Below are 19,860 nucleotides of genomic sequence, written 5' to 3'. Positions count from 1 at the left end.
TGGCAATTAATCCATCTTCGTTCACAGCATGTTGTTTCTTAAATGATGCAACAATTGTTGAACGATTTTGAAATTTTTTATATATTTCCTGAAAATATTCAATCGGCTTGTCCTTATCATTTGGATGCTTTGTAGAAAGATGTTCTCGCAATCAACTTGGCTGCATTGCCTCATTGGATAATGTTTTATGACACAATGAACACATTGGATGTTGTTTATTTACAACAGATTCTATGAAACTCATCTTCAGATACTCTGGCAAATAGTCACGAGCTTATTTCTTTTTTTGAGACATGGGCTCACAATATTTCACAATATTTTGTTTGAAGCTATAGGTACGTGCTCACTCTCACAAATCTAACTGCGTACTGACCAGTGCGACCACAAACAAAAGAGCCTGTGCTGTGTATCATCGTCTGCGCATGTCTCTCGCGCATCGTGGATTGGGTTTGGGGGGGGGAGCGCCGGCTATATAGCGCCATTTAGTTTCACTTACGTAACGTGAACTAAACTTATGCATGGGCGATACAAATAGTATATTTTCAGAAATTTAAATTGTCACAGGGAATTTTATGAAAACCTAATGAAAATGTTTTTAAATAATGCTATGAAAATTTTTTAAAAAGTGAATTAAATTTAAAAAAAGGAAAGTGCTTCAGTAAAACCCCTACCGCCCACCATGAAAGCTGGAACACCCACTAGTGGGCAGTAGGGACCAGGTTGTCTACCACTGACCTAGGTAATGGTGTTAATCTATGTTTTATATTTTCTAGGTTTCCCTTTCCTTCAAGAGGTCGGCATATCAAGATTAAACCACTTTGCTTCTTTCAAACCCTTGCTTATAAACTGGAGTGGAGGGAAGGTTGGAATGGAATGCTGAGAAGTTATGCACAGATTTTGAGAATCTGGAAACCATCAAGGTCACCACTGCAAGTGCTTAAGAAGGAGGTGGACTGGGGGCGTGGCTAGAGTCACAGCGAGATGACATGTCTCTTGGAAGCTCCAAGGGGCAGCGTTGAATCCACATTGTCAGAACGATCCACTGAGGGGTGATTGAGAAAGAGAGCACACTCTGGAGGTCATGGGCAGTCTGCAAACTCCCTATTTGAAAGCTCTCAAAGCCAACGGAGTGGAAGAGACAGCCATCATGGGCGGGACAGAAGCTGGGGCAGCCACAGGAAGAAAGCTTTGAAGAGAGAGACTGGATGAGAGTTTTCCAATTTCGTTTTTTCTTTGCTAGAAGTGGGATGAAAGTTCCCTGGAAAAACAGCTGGTGTAAAGAGGGCTCTAAAAGGAGGTGGATTTGGTTTTCTCCCCCACCTCCCCTGAAAAGCGGCAAGGAGAGCTTTTGCCATTTTGGAACAGGAAGTTAAAACTTTTAGAAAAAGAGTGAAAATATTCTGGACTTAAAAGCTGGACTAGGAGCCTCAAATATATTATTGGACTGTAGAGAACTTTGGACCAAAACAATATTTGGATAAATAGAGCTGCCCTTTTTGTATTTTTGTATTATATTATTATTTTCTTTTTCTTTCTTTTTTTTCTTTCTTCCCTTTAAAGTCCAAACTGGAAAGAGAGAAAAGATAGGAGAAAGAGAGAGAGAAGCAGAAGTTGGAAGTGGAAGCTGGGAATAGCAGATTTAGCCTTGAGAATTCTGTAAACAAGATATGAATGGACTGCTAGAATATCTTTGTTGACTTAAGTTAGTTAGATTGAAAACTGAAAATTGAGGTGGAGAGCATAAGACTGAGACTTTTTAAAGTCTTATTTTTAAATAGCTCAGCTCTTGAAACTCAAATATAAGAAAGGCTTCTATGTGGCTTTCCCCCCCAATTCCTATTCTTTTTTTTCTGGCTCTGTGAACTTTGTGAACTCTCCCTTGAAGATTATAAAACAACTGGGATTGGTGGGCCTATGTGGATTACAATTTATTGATATATCACCCCTTTTTTGGTGGAATATTAAAGGATTAAGGTCAGAAGAACCTGAAGAAAATAATAATAACAAGAAGATAGAGGGTAAAAGATTGAAAACTTTCGGGGGTTTCACCTCCTCTTTTTTGGATTTTTAGATTAAAACTTATTTTTGATCTCTTTTCTGGTTTTTTGGCTTTTTTTCATTGCTGCTTCTATTTTTTTTTTCCTTTTTCATCCTTGGATTAAAGTTGATTATTACTTTTTCCTTTTCTTGTGGATTACAAATATTAAAAAGATTTAAGATGAGGAAATATCAGCACCAACGTCAGCGTCTTCTTCAGCTGCTTCGAGTCCCTCTAGGCAGAGGACATTAGATGCTTTAGTACAACCAGAAAAAATGACCGCCATGCAGGCTATGCATGCAGATCTGAAAGCAATGATGCAAGCATTGCATGAGGAATTTAAAGTGGTAAAAGAGAAAATAGGGAAAGTAGAGGATAAATTAGAAGACAAACTGTATGGGACACAGCCAAAGCAGCCAAGGCTTATATTAGAGGTTTAGCTATAACGTACAGTGCAAAAACTAAACAGAAAGAAGAAACAAAACCAGAGGACATTAGAAGAATAATATAAGAGATTAGAGATAGAACTACAAAAAGATCCACAAAAAAAGGATATAAAGAATCAAATGGACTTAACGAAACATAAACTGAGCTTGATAGATAAAGAAGATTTAGCAAGGAAAATTAAAAGTGTTAAAGAAAACTTTTTTGAAAATGCGAATAAACCAGGAAGATGGCTGGCATATAAACTGAAAAAAGAGAAAGAAAAGAAATTGATAGATAAGTTAATGGACAATGATGGGAAAATTTACTACCAAAATGAGGATAAGAAGAAAGCAATCCAAAGTTACTATAAGAATTTATACGATTAGGAATCAATATCACAAGAGAAAATAAAACAATATTTAGAAAAAGCAGAGCTAGCTAAAATACCTGAATCAGTCAAAGCAATGTTAGATGTACGTATATCAATGATGGAGTTAACAGAAGCAATTAAGAGACAAAAGTATGGAACACCAGGACCAGATGGTCTACCAGCAAAATTGTATAAAGAGCTGCAAGAAACTTTGGGTAATCCAATGTTGGAAGTATTTAATGAACTTTTGCTAGAGGCAAATGTACTGAATTCATGGATGGAAGCATATATTACCCTTATACTGAAAGTAGATGCAGATCTACAACAAATAAAAAATTACAGACCAATATCCCTGTTGAATACAGATTATAAAATATTTGCTTCAATAATGGCAGAAAGACTAAAACAATTTTTAAACCAATTTGTACATCCAGATCAAAATGTTTTTTTTTACCTAAGAGACAATTTTTTTTACCTAAGAGACCTAAGAGACAAATTAAAGATAACATGAGAATAATCTTGAATACTTGAGTATTATGAAGCACATCCAGAGAAACAAATGGTGCTGATTTTTTAGATGCACAGAAAGCATTTGACAATGTGAACTGGCAATTTATGTTAATTCAGTTTTAAAAGATGCACTTTGGGGAGGGATTTGTCAATATGATCAAGGCAATATACCGGGCCTGGTGGCTCAGCAGACTGATAGCATTGTGATTAACACCAGCTGTCTGCAATTAAAGTAAGTTCGAATCTCGCCAGGCTCAAGGTTGACTCAGCCTTCCATCCTTTCTAAGGTAGGTAAATTGAGGACCCAGTTTGTGGGGGCAATAAGCTGACTTTGTATAAATATATAAAAGTATAAAGGCTATTGCTTAACGCATTGTAAGCCACCCTGAGTCTCTGGAGAAGGGCGGCATATAAATCAAATTAAAAATAAAAATAAGCAAACAGCAAAAATAATGGTAAATGAAGACATGACTGAGAAAGTTAGCATTAAGAAAGGTACAAGACAAGAATGTCCCCTGTCCCCATTATTGTTTATACTGACACTGGAAGTACTAAACAGGAACATTAGACAAGATACAGAGATAAAAGGTATGGAGATTAAAAGGGAACAGTACAAGTTACAGGCGTTTGCAGATGACCTAGCTTTTATTGTGGAAGATCCACTAGTAATAGGGCCTAAATCAATTAAAAAAAATAGAAGAATATGGAGAAGTGGCAGTTCTGAAAATAAATAAAGAGAAAACTAAGATTTTAGTTAAAAACATTGCAGACAAGCAAAAAATAGAGTTAACAAAGAGAATAGATATTCAGATTGGAAAGAAAGTTAAGTACCTAGGGATTCAGTTGACAGCAAGATGTGTAACAATTAAAGAAGATAATTATTATAAGTGGCTGAAACAAATTCAAATAGACCTGGAAAAGTGGAAGAATCTAAAATTGTCATTGGTAGGGAGAATAGCAACAATTAAAATGAACATACTACCAAGTACTTATTTCAAACAATTCCAATAAAACTGGGGAAAAAATATTTGAGGAACTTAATAAAATAATACACAAATATATTTGGCAAGGGAAAAAAGCAAGAATTGACCTGAAAATGATGCAAGATATAAGAAGAAGAGGTGGTTTTGGACTACCAAACTGGGAGCTATATTACCAGACTGTGGTATTAACATGGATGAAAGAGTGGATTGTATTGAGAAACACAAGATTATTGACTCTGGAAGGACATGATTTACAACTGGGGTGGCATGCTTTTCTGTGGTATGGGAAAAATAAGATACCTGGATATTTTCAGAGACATTCTATAAGAATTGCATTAATGATAGTATGGGAGAAAACTAAAGAACAACATTATTTGAGGATACCATTCTGGCTTTCAACAATGAAAGCATTCATCCACCCAAATGTTATTAATATGGGAAATATTGTTAGGTACAAAGACATTTTGAATGAAAAGGGGGAATTGAAAATGAAAGAGGAAATGAGTGAGCAAGGAATCAATTTATCATAGTATGCACAAGTGCAGATACATTCTCGATATGAGAAAGATGTAAAATCACAGGATTTTTATGAAGAATCAACAGAATTAAATAAAATTTTAACAGGAACAGATGAAAGATTAATAAAGAAACTGTATAATTATTTTTTTTATTGCAAAAGTTTTACTAAAAATTACATTTTCACCCCTTTTCCCCCACCACCACCCACCCCAAACTTCCCAACCTCCCTAACCCTCCCTAACCCTCCCCTCCCCCCAGACTTCCACACAATATACACATATCCGATACAAAACCCCCCTTAGTATAAAACTTGTATAAAACTTGAACCCCTCCCTCCCCCTTATAATTTCTCTTTTTATCTTCATTACATTAAAATATTTCTAATACATTATTTTCAAATAAAAGCTATTTGATACTTCCTAGTTTGATATTTGTTCTGAACATATTCTATCCACTTTTTCCATTCCCATTCATAAGTTGCTTGTGAACAATCTTTTAAGTATGCTGAAATCTTCGCCATCTCTGCAAAACTGGCCATCTTCAAAGTCCATTCCTCAATAGTGGGCAAAGCTTCGTTCTTCCAGTATTTACCTATCAACAATCTTGCTGCTGTTATCATATACAATATCAATTTTGTTTCACCCAATGTAAAACCCTTAACTATACCCAATAAAAACAATTGTGGAGAGAATTGAATTTTTTTCTTCAAAACATTCTGCATAACCCACCAAATTTTTATCCAAAAAGCCTTAACTTTCCTACAGGTCCACCAAACATGATAATATGTAGCATCCAAGCATTCACATCTCCAACATTTTGGCTGAACATTAGGGTACATACATGATAACTTTTTGGGGTCTAAGTGCCATCTATAAAACATTTTATAGAAATTTTCCCTCAAATTCTGCGACTGTGTAAATTTAACGTTCTGAACCCAAATTTTTACCATGTTTCCAACATCACTGGTTCTTCAAAATTTTGAGCCCACTTAATCATACAATCTTTAACTAGTTCGGTTTCTGAATCCCTTTCTAACAAAACATTATAAAGCCTTTTAATATGCATTGGACCTTTCTCTTTTATGTGTCTAACCAATTCTTCCTCATGCAACATAATACCAGTTTTTTGGTCCTCTTTCCATCTCAATTGCAATTGATTATATTGTAGCCAGGTTATATTAATCCCTTCAGCCAACAGTGTCTGTAGTGTCTGTAGTAAAAAGAACCTCTTTATATAAAACCCCCCCGAGTGACATTATATTTGTATTCCACAAAGTATGACCAAGATCCAGCCATAGCGGTATTTTATAATCCCATTTGAATCGGTGCTTCTTCCAAACTCTCATCAAAGAATCTCTAAGTATATGGCTTTTAAATACTTTGTCGACTTTGTTATCATAAAATAAGTAGGCATGCCATCCAAATTCAAGATCAAAACTTTCTACATTCAATATTCCAGTCTTTTTCCTTCCAAACCAATCACTTGTTAGAGTCAAAGCTGCTGCATCATAATATAGCTGTAGGTTTGGTAGTTTAAGACCTCCCCTTTCTGGAACATCTTGTATAATTTTCAATTTCACTCTTGGCTTTTTCTCGTTCCAGACAAACTTATTCACTCCAGCTTGCCACACTTTCAATTGTTTATCACTTTTAAGCACCGGAATCATTTGAAACAAAAAAAAGGAATCTTGGCAAAATGTTCATCTTAACTGCTGCTATTCTTCCAAGTAGAGACAGTTGCAGTTTTTTCCAAGTCTCCATATCTTTCTGCACCTCTCGCCACAACACCTCATAATTATTTTGAAACAATTTCATATTTGATTCTGCAACCTGGACTCCTAGATATTTTACCCTTGGTACAACCTCAAAACCTGCCCTCCTTTCAAGCTCGTGTTTACGATCTTGTGTCATATTTTTAACTATCATCTTAGTCTTTTTGTGATTCAGTCTGAAACCTGAAACTTTACCATAGTCTTGTATAATGTCCTTCATCAGGATTATTGATTCCATTGGCTGTGTTAGGGTAACAACTAGATCGTCTGCAAATGCCTTTATTCTGTAATCCTCTTGCCTTATCGTTATACCTTTCAAGATATTAGAGTCCCGTATTGTATTTAACAAGATTTCTAGTGTTAAAATAAATAAAAGTGGGGACAGCGGACATCCCTGTCTTGTTCCTTTTTCAATTTTAAACTCTGTTGTCAAGCTTCCGTTAATAATAATCTGTGCCTTTTGCTCTTGATAAATTGCTGAAATCGCCTGTACAAATTGATCCCCAAAGTTCATCTTTTTAAAAGTCTTTAGTAGAAAATTCCAATCCACTCTATCAAAGGCCTTCTCTGCATCCAAGAAAACCAGCACTGCAGGGATCTGTTTATTCTTCTCAAGATATTCCAATAGATCTATTACTTGCCTTACATTGTCCTTCATGTATCTACCCTCGATAAATCCCGCTTGATCATCATGAATCACCTTTTGAATTACTGGCATCAATCTGTTGGCTAATACTTTCGCATAAATTTTATAATCAGAATTCAGAAGAGATATTGGTCTATAATTCTCTGGTTTTTTAGGACCGGCTTGCTCTTTTGGTATCAAAGATATGTAAGCTGTTTTCCATGATGGGGGTATTTTACCCCCTTGTTGAATATTGCAAAATAGATCTCTAAGTTGTTCCACCATTTCGACTTGCAAAGTTTTATAATAGACTGCAGTCAAGCCATCCGTACCAGGAGCTTTAGCTGTTTTTAATTGTTTAATTGCTACTATTATCTCCTCCTCTGTTATAGGATAATTCATTCTTTCCTTTTGTTGGTCAGTAATTTTTATAACTCTTTTATCATCTAGATATTTTTCTATAAGTCCATTCTGCACATCCTCTTTAGCATATAATTTAGTATAATAATCCACAAAAGCTTCTTTAATTAATTTTTGTTGAAAAATTTCTTTCCCTCCAATATCAATACTATCAATAGTCCGTATACTCTGTTTTTTCCTCAATGTATAGGCCAACCATCTGCCCGGTTTATTAGCGTTACAAAATGTATTATGCTTCGCATATTGTAAGTTTGTTGCAACTTGTTCCGCCATAAGCATTTGAAATTGGTCTTTCAGAAGTTTTATAGCACCACATATTCTTTCATCTGTTGGATTTTTAATAAGTAACTGTTCTTTATTCTTTATTTCTGCTTCCAATTCAGATCTTTTCTTTTGTCGAATCAGTCTATGTTTAGAGTTCATATAGATAAGCACCCCTCTCATATAAGCTTTGCTTGCATCCCACACAATTTCTATTGGGGTGCCTTTATTCAAATTTATTTCAAAAAATTCTTTCAAGTGCTTTTTAAGTTCTATTATATTTTTTTCATATCTGAACAAGTTCTCATTTAATCTCCAAGAGCGTCTCTCAGTCTTGCCTATCTCAATTTCTATCCATACTGGGCTATGGTCAGTCAAAGTTCTTGGAAAAATCTTTGTTCTTTTTGTCTTAACAAGTAAATCATCTGACAACAAAATGAAATCGATCCTAGAGAAGGATCTATGTCTATCTGAAAAAAAAGTATAGTCCAATTCTTTTGGATTGTGTATTCTCCAAATATCTTTTAATTCCAAATCTTCTTTCATATCAAAAAAGGTCTGTGGTAGCCTAATCCTAGACTTCACCAAACTCTTTTTATCTAATTTGGAGTCAATTACTCCATTCCAGTCTCCCATGATTAAAATAGATCTATAATCCCATTGCAGTATTTTAGTATGTAACATTTTGTAGAAATGATCCTGTTGTTGATTGGGAGCATAAATTCCAATCAGAAGAATTTGGCCGTTTGTTGTAAATAATTCAATTGCTACAAACCTACCATCTTCATCTGCTTCTATAACTTTAGCCGAGAATTTTTTATTTACATAAATAACCACACCATTCTTTTTTTGCAAAGTTGAAGATATAAAATGCGTTCCTAATTTGGAGTTTATCAAATATTTTTGATCTTGAACTGTAATATGCGTTTCTTGTAGACAAATTATATCATTATTAAATTGTTTCAAATATGCAAATAATTTCTTCCTTTTCTGTGCTGAATTCAACCCATTCACATTCCAAGATAAACACTTAATCGTCATCTTTATCTTTCTGGAGCAAAGAGCAGAATAACCGAATGTCTTCCAGAATCTTCGGTCTTGCTCCCCCCATGGCTCTAGTCTCTTGTGTAGTACTCTTAGCTCCCTTTTTATCTTGTCTTTCCTGTTGTTGCTTTTCTTTGAGTTGCTTAGACTTAGCTCGAGTTATACGCTGATCCTTAAATTCAGCCATCTGAACCGGGTCCAAAATTGGAGAAGATTCCAGCAAAGGCTCATCCAGAAAACCTCCTTCAGTGCCCTGCGTTTCCTCTGGTTCCTGCTTAGACTGTTCTTGAAGTTCTTGTTGAAGTTGCTTCTTATCACTCTCCTTGATCTCCAGAACTGTGGATGTACGCGGACATGGTGTTCTTTCTTTAAAAATAGTAGTGTAAAAATGCTCCGCCTTCTCCACAGTGTTCAAGCGATGTCTTTCTCCCTTGTATCTCAAAATTATACCAGTTGGGGCATCCCATCGAAATGGTATCTGTTGGTTTTGCAATTCTTTAACAAGAAAGCCAAAGTCCTTTCTGGTTTTCAACATTTTAGGTGGTAACTCTTTAAAGACTCCAATTTGTGAGCCCCCCACTTGTACAGAAGTATGAAAGGATTTTTGCAGGATGTCATTCCTTATTGCTCTATCTGTAAAATATATGACCACATCTCTAGGCAGTTGTCTTTGTCTGGCCACCCAAGAATTCACTCTGTAAATTTTATCTATTTTGTAAAAAACCACATCAGGATTAATTTTTAAAATCACAGCCAAGGCCTCAGAGCAGATCTGTCTCAAATCCTGTCTGTCATCTTCTCGGATTCCTCGAAGCCATATAGCGAATTCCATTGCCCTGAATTGCATCATAACAATTTCGTTCTCGACTTTCTGCATTTTATCATCCACATCAGAAATCTTATAGTCATTATCTTTCATCTTGACATTAACTTCTGATTTAAATTCTTCCACTTTAGAATCAACTTTGATAATAAATTCTGCCAGGCCAGACGCAACTTCTGATATTTTTTTGGTCACCTTATTTTGATTCTGTTTCACCATATCTTTAACTTCATTAATTTCCTGCATAATTTCCTGATGAGAATTTTGAATTTTGTCATCTATTTCCTGTTGGGATTTTTGAAATTTATCATCCAAAATTTTAGAAATAAATTCTTTTAAATCTCCCACATCAAACTCTTTTTTCTGAGTCTGTAGCTGTTGAGCAGGGGGAAGCTGCGTTGCATGTTTATGTGTGGGGGATTCCCCCCCTGTTGCCTTCCCTTCCTGCTTCTTTGAAGCCATCCTGCCACGTAGGCTAGTTTTTCTGAAGAGGGAAATTCCTTTTCCTTTCCCTCCTCCACAGAGACTTCTAAAAAGGTCCCCCAGATTTAGTCAAATGGAAACTGAAGTAAAGCAAAGTCAAATTTTAAAAAAAGGAATTTTTTCTTTAAATAGAGCAACTTTGTAGCAGCTTTGTAACTTTGTAGCAAAGCAGGATGACTTCACAAATCCACTTTCACTAGCTCGTTAACTCAAATGCTGGGCGCCATATTTTTTCAAATCACTTTCACTCACTCGCTTTCTCTCTTGAATTAAAAAGTCAACAAAGCACTAATACTTGCAATTTTCAAGTTTCTGGATTCAAGTTAGTATTTCCGCTGCTTGTTAAGGTTGGTTCCTTTCACTTTAAAAGTTTGCTGCTGCCGGCTTGTTCTGCTGAAGGCAGAATCGTCCCACGCCGCCCGGAGTCTCCGCAGGTTGGGAGGGAGCCGCGCCTGTTTTCTCCCCAGAAACAATTCCCTGGGGGGTTACAGGGGCTCAACCTGTGCCCTGCTGTCTCTTCTCCTACAGTCCTCAAGATTTCGGAGTTTTCGAGCCGCTCCTCGTTCGTGGGGCGGCTCTACAGGCGGCAGGGCTGGCGGTCTTTAAAAAAACACCGCCGTCGCCGAAGCTTGCAAACCGGAAGTCCGAAACTGTATAATTATTTACTGGGCAAAAAGCTAGCAGAGGAACAAGTAAAGGAGACAATGATAGCAAGGGCGAAAAATTTTGGTTACATGATAGAACTAGATAAATGGCAGAAACTGTGGGACAGGAATTATAAATTAACAATGTCAACTGCATATAAAGAGAATTTATATAAGACGTTTTATAGATGGCATCTTCCACTAGCGAGGTTGGCAAAGATGTTTAACGACGAATCAGCTAAACGTTGGAAGTGCCCCCAGATACTTGGATCTTATTATCATATGTGGTAGACATGGAGAAGCAAAGAAGTATTGGACAAAAATAAATATAGGGTTGGAAAAGATGATAAAACAACATATTGAGTTCAAACCAGAAATATTTTTGTTGGGGATCTTGCCTGAAACTTATAACAAAGAAAATATATATTTAATTATTCATATATTAACAGCAGCTAGAATTGTATTTGCACAATATTGGAAAAGTGAAGAGATTCCTACTGAAGAGAAGGTGATTAGGAAAATATTAGAATGTGCAGAAATGAATAGACTAACACTAGCAATTAAAGAGAAAGAACAAACTGATTATTATATGATATGGGAAATATTTTACCAATGGTTAGAGGGGGGAAAAGGAAATTGGAAATATAGGAAGAAGACAATAAGAATAGAAAATATTTATTTTATTTTTATTTTATTTTATTTTGAATTTGTATACCGCCCTTCTCCCTGAGGACTCAGGGCGGTGAACAGCCAAGTAAAAACATTCAATACAAATATTAAAATACAGTTAAAATATACATATATAAATTTGGCCCCATTAATTAAAAACAATAAACAAAACACTTAAAAACACTTAAAAAAATTAGGCCAGCCCGGCTTGCTGGAAAAGGAAGGTTTTAAGGGCACGGCGGAAGGCACCGAGGTCTTGGATTCTCCTTATCTCTGGAGGCAATTGATTCCAGAGGGTAGGTGCCCCCACAGAGAAGGCCCTCCCCCTGGGGGTCACCAGCCTGCACTGTTTGGCTGATGGCACCCCGAGGAGGCCCTCTCTGTGGGAGCGCACGGGTCGATGGGAGATCGTCGGTGGCAGCAAGCGGTCTCGAAGATAGCTAGGCCCTATGCCATGGAGCGCTTTAAAGGTGATAACCAACACCTTGAAGCGCACCCGGAAGACCACTGGGAGCCAGTGCAGCTCGCGCAGGAGCGGTGTTACATGGGAGCGCCAGGCTGCTCCCGTCACTACCCGCGCTGCTGCATTCTGGACCAGTTGGAGCCTCCGGGTGCTCCTCAAGGGGAGCCCCATATAGAGAGCGTTGCAGTAGTCAAGGCGAGAGGTGACGAGGGCATGAGTGACTGTGCACAGGGAATCCCGATCAAGAAAGGGCCGCAACTGGCGGATCAGGCGAACCTGACAAAAGGTCCCCCTGGTTACAGCCGTCAGATGTTCCTCTAAGGACAGCTGCCTATCCAGGAGGACTCCCAGATTGCGAGCCCTCTCTGTGGGGGCCAACGACTCGCCCCCAATAGTCAGTGATGGAGTCAACTGACTATATCGGGATGCCGGGAGCCACAGCCACTCAGTCTTGGAAGGGTTGAGCCTGAGCCTGTTCCTCCCCATCCAGATCCGCACAGCCTCCAGGCACCGGGACATCACTTCAAGGGCATCGTTGGGGTGGCCTGGGGTGGAGATGTACAGCTGGGTGTCATCAGCGTACTGGTGGTATCTCACCCCAAAGCCACGGATGATCTCGCCCAGCGGCTTCACATAAATGTTGAACAGGAGGGGCGAGAGGACCGACCCCTGAGGCACTCCACATATAAGAGGCCTTGAGGTCGACCTCTGCCCCCCTGCCAACATGAACTGTGACCGGTCGGAGAGAAAGGAGGAGAACCACCGTAATACGGTGCCCCCCATCCCCAACTCTTCCAACCGGTGCAGCATGATACCATGGTCGATGGTTTCAAAAGCCGCTGAGAGGTCTAACAGGACCAGAACAGAGGAACAACCCCTGTCCCGAGCCCTCCAGAGATCATCAACCAACGCGACCAATGCCGTTTCCGTGCTGTGTCCAGGCCTGAAACCCGACTGGAATGGATCTAGATAGGATGTTTCCTCCAAGAATTGTGGAAACTGTCGCGCGACCACACTCTCAACAACCTTCGCCAGGAAGCGAAGGTTGGAGACAGGACGATAGTTGGCCAATATTGCCGGATCCAGGGACGGCTTCTTGAGGAGAGGCCTCACCACCGCTTCTTTCAAGGCGGCGGGGAAGTGACCCTCACTCAACAAAGCGTTGATAACACCCTGGAGCTAGCCTCGTGTAACCTCCCGGGAGGCCAGTACCAACCAGGAGGGACACGGGTCCAGTAAACATGTGGCTGCACTAAGTCTCCCCAAAATCCTGTCCACATCATCCGGAGTCACAGCATCAAACTCCTCCCAGGTAACATTCTCAAGACTATTCCTCGTCACCCTGCCCTGATCTACCCAGTCAGAGTCCAAATCCCCCCGGATCTGAGCGATTTTGTCATACAGGTATTGTCCGAAATCCTCCGCCGTGCCTTCCAAGGGATCCTCCCGCGCTCCCGGATGGAGCAGGGAGCGGGTTACCCTGAACAGGGCGGCCGGACGATTCCCTGATGATGCAATAGAGGCGGAAAAGTAGTTAAACTTTGCCGTCTTTATCGCCACTAGGTAGGTCTTAATATGCGACCTTACCAGTGTTCGGTCAGATTCAGCGAGACTGGCCCTCCAACCGCTCTCTAGGCGTCTTTTCCGGCGTTTCATCTCCCTCAGCTCCTCGGTGAACCAAGGAGCCGCGAGGGATCGACACCGGGTCAGAGGCCGCAAAGGCACGACTCGATCCAAGGCCCCACCAGCCGCCCGATCCCAGGCAGCTACCAGGTCCTCGGCCGAGTCGTGTGCCAGATCTTCAGGAATTGGCCCAAGCTCCGTCTGGAACCTATCAGGATCCATCAGGTGCCTGGGGCGGATCCATCTAATTGGGTCCGCCTCCCTGCGGCGGGGTGTAGCGGTTCAAAGGTCCAGACGAAGGAGTGAGTGATCTGACCATGACAAGGGTTTCATGTCTATATCCCCTATAATAAGACCACTCAACCACTGGCCAGAGACAAAAATCAGGTCCAGCGTGTGTCCCCCCCTGTGAGTGGGGCCATGAACTAACTGGGTCAGGTCCATGGCCGTCATGGAAGCCATGAACTCCCGAGCCATCTCTGACGTTTCACCAACGGACGGCAGATTGAAATCACCCATGACCATAAGCCTGGGTGTATCAACTGCCACCGTGGCTATCACGTCGAGTAGCTCGGGCAGGGCCGTTGCCACGCGGCAGGGAGCCAGGTACGTAAGCAGCAAGCCCATCTGAACCCCATGACCCCATCTCACAAAGAGGGACTCACATCCGGCAATCTGTGGCACAGTGGTCTCCCTCGGACGCAGACCTTCGTTAATAATAACCGCCACCCCCCCTCCCCTCCCCTGGGCCCTCGGCTGATGGAATGCTCTGAAGCCTGCTGGACACATCTCAACCAGAGGGACCCCTCCCTCCGGGCCCAACCAGGTCTCCGTAATACCCGCCAGGTCCGCTCCCCCCTCTTGAATAAGATCGTAAATGAGGGGGGCCTTATTTACCACGGACCTGGCGTTGCACAGCATCAGCCGGAGGCCCAGGTCCTGAGTATCTGAGCCACCTAGTATCCGAGGGGAGCCTTGAGGACCGGGGCGTGCAATCGCTCTCAAGTAGCGAGTGCGCACCCCTGGCACAAGATAAGGTCCTCTGCTCCCGCCATATCTGCCCCTCCCATCCACCGTGCTGATGACATCCCCAATCCCTCGTCCTGCGCCCTCCAGACCATTACCCTGTGCCAGGCTGGGCCCTGACCTAGGTGGATTACCCCCCCCCCCCCATTCCCTTTGGTCACCCTCCCAGTTCCCCTTAAAAGATTATTAAAAACCCTAATTAAAAAACCCCTCAATCCCCGCTTTAAAACATGCCACCTCTCGGGGCTCCAAAGCCCGTCCTTAAGGTAGGCCTTCGATAGAGTGGAAGGCCATCGCCGCGAGAGGGGGGCATCTCGCAGCGCAAGCAAATCTGCCGAGGTATAAGCCATACAAGTATGATGAGATGGAAAAGGGGAACCTTGGATGTCAGCGAAATTTAAAGATAGTCATTGAGGTGAGAGATGGCAAAAGAGGCTGGCCAGGATGAAGCTGGGGCCCCTTCACTCTCTCACAGTGATGGGGCGACCAGATCAGATGGTTGCAGTGCAGGCGGATGGCCACAGCCGTTCTCTCACCGCGGCTGGATGTAAAAGGCCAACAATAGTCACTCTCTCCCTGCAGATGGAGCAGCAGTCCTTGACCTAGACTCTCAGCTTCTCCCTCCAGCCTGCAATCTCTCCTCCCCCGAGCCAAGGCCTAAAGGTGGAAATCGGGCGGCAGGAATAAACTAGCCAGCAGCAGAAGGAGATAGAGAACAAACATAAAAATCCAGGAGGGTGATAATAAAGTCCCAGAGTCAGTAGTGATGGAAAAATGGGCCGACCTAATAGAGAGTCCAGGTAGCAATGGGGGGGGGAGGCCATTTTCATAGCGGGGGGGGTGAATCCAAGGGGGAAACCAGATGGTAATTGGAAATCCCCCTCTATCACTCCCCAACTCCCTTCGATGTTCCGGGCCAAATCACCCCCAATAGTCCTGCCCGTTTTCTCCGAGCAAATTCTGCCACGATCTTCCGAGGTCTCGGTCCATGTAGGGGGTTTTCAGGCGCAGCTGACCGCTGGGCCATACACCCTGAGCCTCAAATCTGGGCTAAATAACTGTTTGAAGCGGCCAACAGGCCTCTGAGCCTCCGGGTGCTGGGTCCATTGCCTTCCCGCACCCCCCCTCCCCCGGCAGCCCAGCTTTTTTTTCCGGCCACCGTCAAATCGAAGGGAGGCTTGGGTCGCTATAGATGATTCCCTCGGCTCCCTCAGTTCTCCATCCGGCTCAGTTAGACTCCCCAGACCACCTTAACTCCTTCACCTCCTACAGTCAGTGCGTAGGATGAAATGCCCGATCTCCGGGGCTCCGCAGCTGTGGAGTCATCGTGGAGGCCGCCATCGCCGCCGCCGCCCTCCTTACAGCGCTCCGATTAGGTCTCCTCGCTGTAGCTCTGCCATCCCAGGGCCAATCCCGATAAGGGATGGCACATCCAAACTGTCAGACCATCGGCATGCTGAACGTGGGGCTCAAGATCACTAAAACAGCCTCCGACGTTTCCAAAGTTCTCCTTTTCCCCATCAACCTCAACAGTGAGCCCCTCGGAGGTCCGCCATCTTACGCATGCGCAGGGATTCAATATATTAAAATAGAGTTAAGAATAAAATGGCAATTGATAATATGAGTATGATGAGAATAACTATGCTTAATGTTATTATTATTATTTTTTGAAAATGTTTTTTTAATTATTTTTTTTAAAACATAAACATAAAATACATCTTTTAAGAACAAAGTCTTGATCCGGTCATAAATAGTACAATCGCTTACACTTCTTTGACAGGCTCTATCCCAAATTTCCTCCATTACATCTTTTAAGATAAAAATCAAAAACACAAATTTTAACAAAAATTCTAATATTTATATCTAGGTATTTACCATTCTATTGTATTGCCATAAATCTTAATTTCCAAATAAACACATCATTTTTAATTCCAGTTATTAATCAAAATTCTATCTAGCTCTTCCCCAAATTTCCTCTAGTATACCTTTTAACATATAAATCAAAACACCAATTTTTAACAAATATTCTAACCTCTTAATCTAGACACTTACCTTACTATTATCTCACCACAAATCTTAATTTCCAAATAGAACAACTCTATTTTTATTTCAATTTATAAATCAAATTTCTATCTATATTCTTTAGTCCTTGGACCCATTTCATCAAATCCTTAAATCTTAAACTCTATTAATTTACGCCTTTTTTTTTCTTTTAAACTTATCATTTAACACTTTTCATTTTATACAGAATCATTTCATACTCATTTCGCTTCATTTCAATTATTTTTCCAACATATTCTTTTTTCACCCCCTATCTATTATTTTATCTAATTTCCAACCATTTTATATTTTAGCTGATTCACAGCATATTTTCCTCCACACCTACATATGTTGTTTAGCTGGTTCGCAGCATATTTTGTTTTGGCTGATTTCCAGCATATTCTCCTCCACATCTCCAACTATTATTTGGCTTATTCCCAGCATATTTTATTTTGGCTGTTTCCAGCATATTCTCCTCCTCTCCTTCAAGTATTGTTTAGCTGATTTCCAGCATATTTTGTTTTGGCTGATTTCCAGCATAATCTCCACATCTCCAACTATTATTTGGCTGATTCCCAGCATATTTTATTTTGGCTATACTTCTCTTCTGGGTGATTCCCAGTGTGATTCAGAATATTGACCTTTTACAACATACATTAAGCTCAATCTTAGTTTGTTAATTAAATCTGTATATCTTATTTCATCATCCATCAATACATTAAACATTCATATTTAATCATATTTACCATTCTCAGTTTTGTTAACAATTTAATAAGCTATTATTAAATAGCTTATTTATTCGGTTTGGCAGACAGATCTCACCAGATAAAGGAACTACAGGAGGCAAAGACCCTTTAAGGAATTTATCTTAGTATAGACTAATTAGTAACAATTGACTATTGAAACATGCTAGAAAAATTAGAGGATTTTTTTTTAAACTGGAACTAATTTGATCTTTGGAGAAAGAAAAAAGAAAAAATGATAAACAGGGGTTTAACACCTTTAAATTTAGAAGATGAAAGACAAAGGGATGGTTACATAATTACAACAAAATGGAGATTGCCATGACTAAGTGAAAGTGTGGACTGCAGAGACTTCCATTTGAAAAAGAAACAATGTGATTTGTCATTTATTTTGGATTACTTTGAAAACAACCAAGGGCTTTTGAATTTTGGAGATTCCTGTTCTGTCTATGGGTGGTTTTATTGGTGGAAAGAAAGAAGAAATATAACAGAACTATTAAAAAAGTGAAACTGGGTATAGCTAAGGGTTTCACATTGTGTGAAATGAAGTTGATATTGTATATGATAACAGCAGCGAGATTACTGATAGGTCAATATTAGAAAAATGAAGCTATGCCTACTATTGAAGAATGGACTTTGAAGATGGCCAGTTTTGCAGAGATGGCGAAGATTTCAGCATATTTAAAAGATCGTTCACAAGAGACTTATGTATGGGAGTGGAAAAAGTGGATAGATTATATGCAGAATAAATATCAAACTAGGAAATATCAGATAGCTTTTAATTGAAAGTACTATATAGGGATAGAATAATAGAATTTTGTGAAGATGTGAAAAATATACAGGGGGTGGATGGGTTCAAGTTTTATAAAAAGAGGGTTTTGATTTTGATTATGTTTTGAGGAAGTCTGGGGGGGAGGGGAGGGTTAGGGAGGGTTAGGGAGGTTAGGGAGGGTTGGGGGGGAAATTGGGGAGAAAATGTAATTGTAAAACTTTTTCAATAAAAAAAAGTGAAACTAACTGGCATAGGAACAAAAGAAGTTAAATGGCGCAGGAACAAAAGAAGGGAAGCTGGCGGACTTTGCATGGAATAGTTATAACAAGAGAATTAAAAAGACCTATAGAGTTTCAAATTTGGCAACACTGAATTAAATGGAATACTTATGGACAGATAAGGAAATGCTATAAAATAAAATATATTTGGTTGTGAAATAAGAATATAAAACAGTTTGTTTAAAAATGAAAATGTAATGCTTAAATATTTAAATGAATTTTGAACATATACAGGAGGTGTTTATAGAGTAATAAAGATGGAAAATAAAACAATGTAATTAAAATAGAAACTTCTTAACAGCACAATTAACCAATGGAACAACTTGCCTACAGATGTTGTCAATGCCTCATCACTGGAGGTTTTTAAGAAAAGATTGGACAGCCACCTGTCTGAAATGATATACTGTAGGGTCAACTGCTTGAGCAGGGGGTTAGACTAGAAGACCTCCAAGGTCTATTCTTTCCAGCTCTATTCTGATTGATTGATAACTTTTTGATAATTGATAATTCTGTATTGTATATTTATGAAAGCTGAGATATTATACCTGTCAGGCCTGAAGCCATCTTTTGCATTGGGCTTTCAGGCCTGCCACATTTACTACTGTGGGAAACTGGGAGGGGGGATTATATGGAGCATTGGTGATATATAGTCATAATAACATTATTTTCTCAGAGAGTCAAGGACATCTTGCCCTGCACCTGGAAGGCTAGAACTGGGAGGCATCTCCACTTGGGATGGTGCTTTGATTCGGCCATGTGATGGACTTGTGGGTGCTGGGCAGGGACTTGGACTTGGACTTTTCTTTGGATGGGGAAAATCTGGAAGCTTTCAGATTTGGTTTTTCCCAGATGTGCCAATATGACATATAAAATGGAACTTTGAGGAACATCAAGCCTCGGAGTCTTCTTTCATTGGGGGTGTTACTTGGAACCCTGACATTAACCTGAATCTCCTTTAAAATTTAGCTAGCTCCCCAGACTCTGGGATGCTGTCTGGGATCCTGAGCCCCAAATATCGACCCGAAACCGGGTAGCGTGAAGACTCAGGGAAGATGGAGGAAGACAAAGTGACCATGGAGGGAACCACGGGCTAGTTCGGTGAGCTATGCTGAGGCCATCTTCTCCCCTTCCCAAGCCATGGTGGAAGTGGAGGAGGCCACAGAAGGGGAACGCCAGCTGGGTGCCTGGCCCAAAGTGCTGGTGCCTGAGCAAGCCACGCAACCAGATCTAACCCTGTTGGGCGAAGCTGCGGGAGCCGTGCCATTCCAGGAGATGATAACTGGAGTCAAGCTGTTGGAATCGCAGATGGGCGGAAGCAGAGAGGAACAG

The 19,860-nt window shown here is 40.4% G+C and overlaps 1 protein-coding gene and 1 long non-coding RNA gene across 2 annotated transcripts in view; one reads left to right on the top strand and one right to left on the bottom strand.

The window, feature by feature from the left end:
- The window catches only part of LOC117674733 (uncharacterized), a 46,270-nt gene extending 41,282 nt beyond the window's left edge, over window positions 1–4,988 (top strand). The window contains exon 3 of the long non-coding RNA XR_004593968.3: window positions 774–4,988. This is a non-coding gene — a long non-coding RNA (uncharacterized LOC117674733). The remainder of the gene's footprint in view (window positions 1–773) is intronic.
- The window catches only part of LOC132711541 (uncharacterized), a 191,925-nt gene that overhangs the window by 113,027 nt on the left and 59,038 nt on the right, over window positions 1–19,860 (bottom strand). The gene's annotated exons all lie outside the window — the stretch shown is intronic.

Source organism: Pantherophis guttatus, chromosome 8, assembly GCF_059756535.1.
Source record: "Pantherophis guttatus breed Tessera chromosome 8, ASM5975653v1, whole genome shotgun sequence".
Classification (NCBI taxonomy): domain Eukaryota; kingdom Metazoa; phylum Chordata; class Lepidosauria; order Squamata; family Colubridae; genus Pantherophis; species Pantherophis guttatus.
The sequence above is the reverse complement of the archived record's forward strand: the minus strand, read 5'-3'. Positions and strand labels throughout refer to the sequence as shown.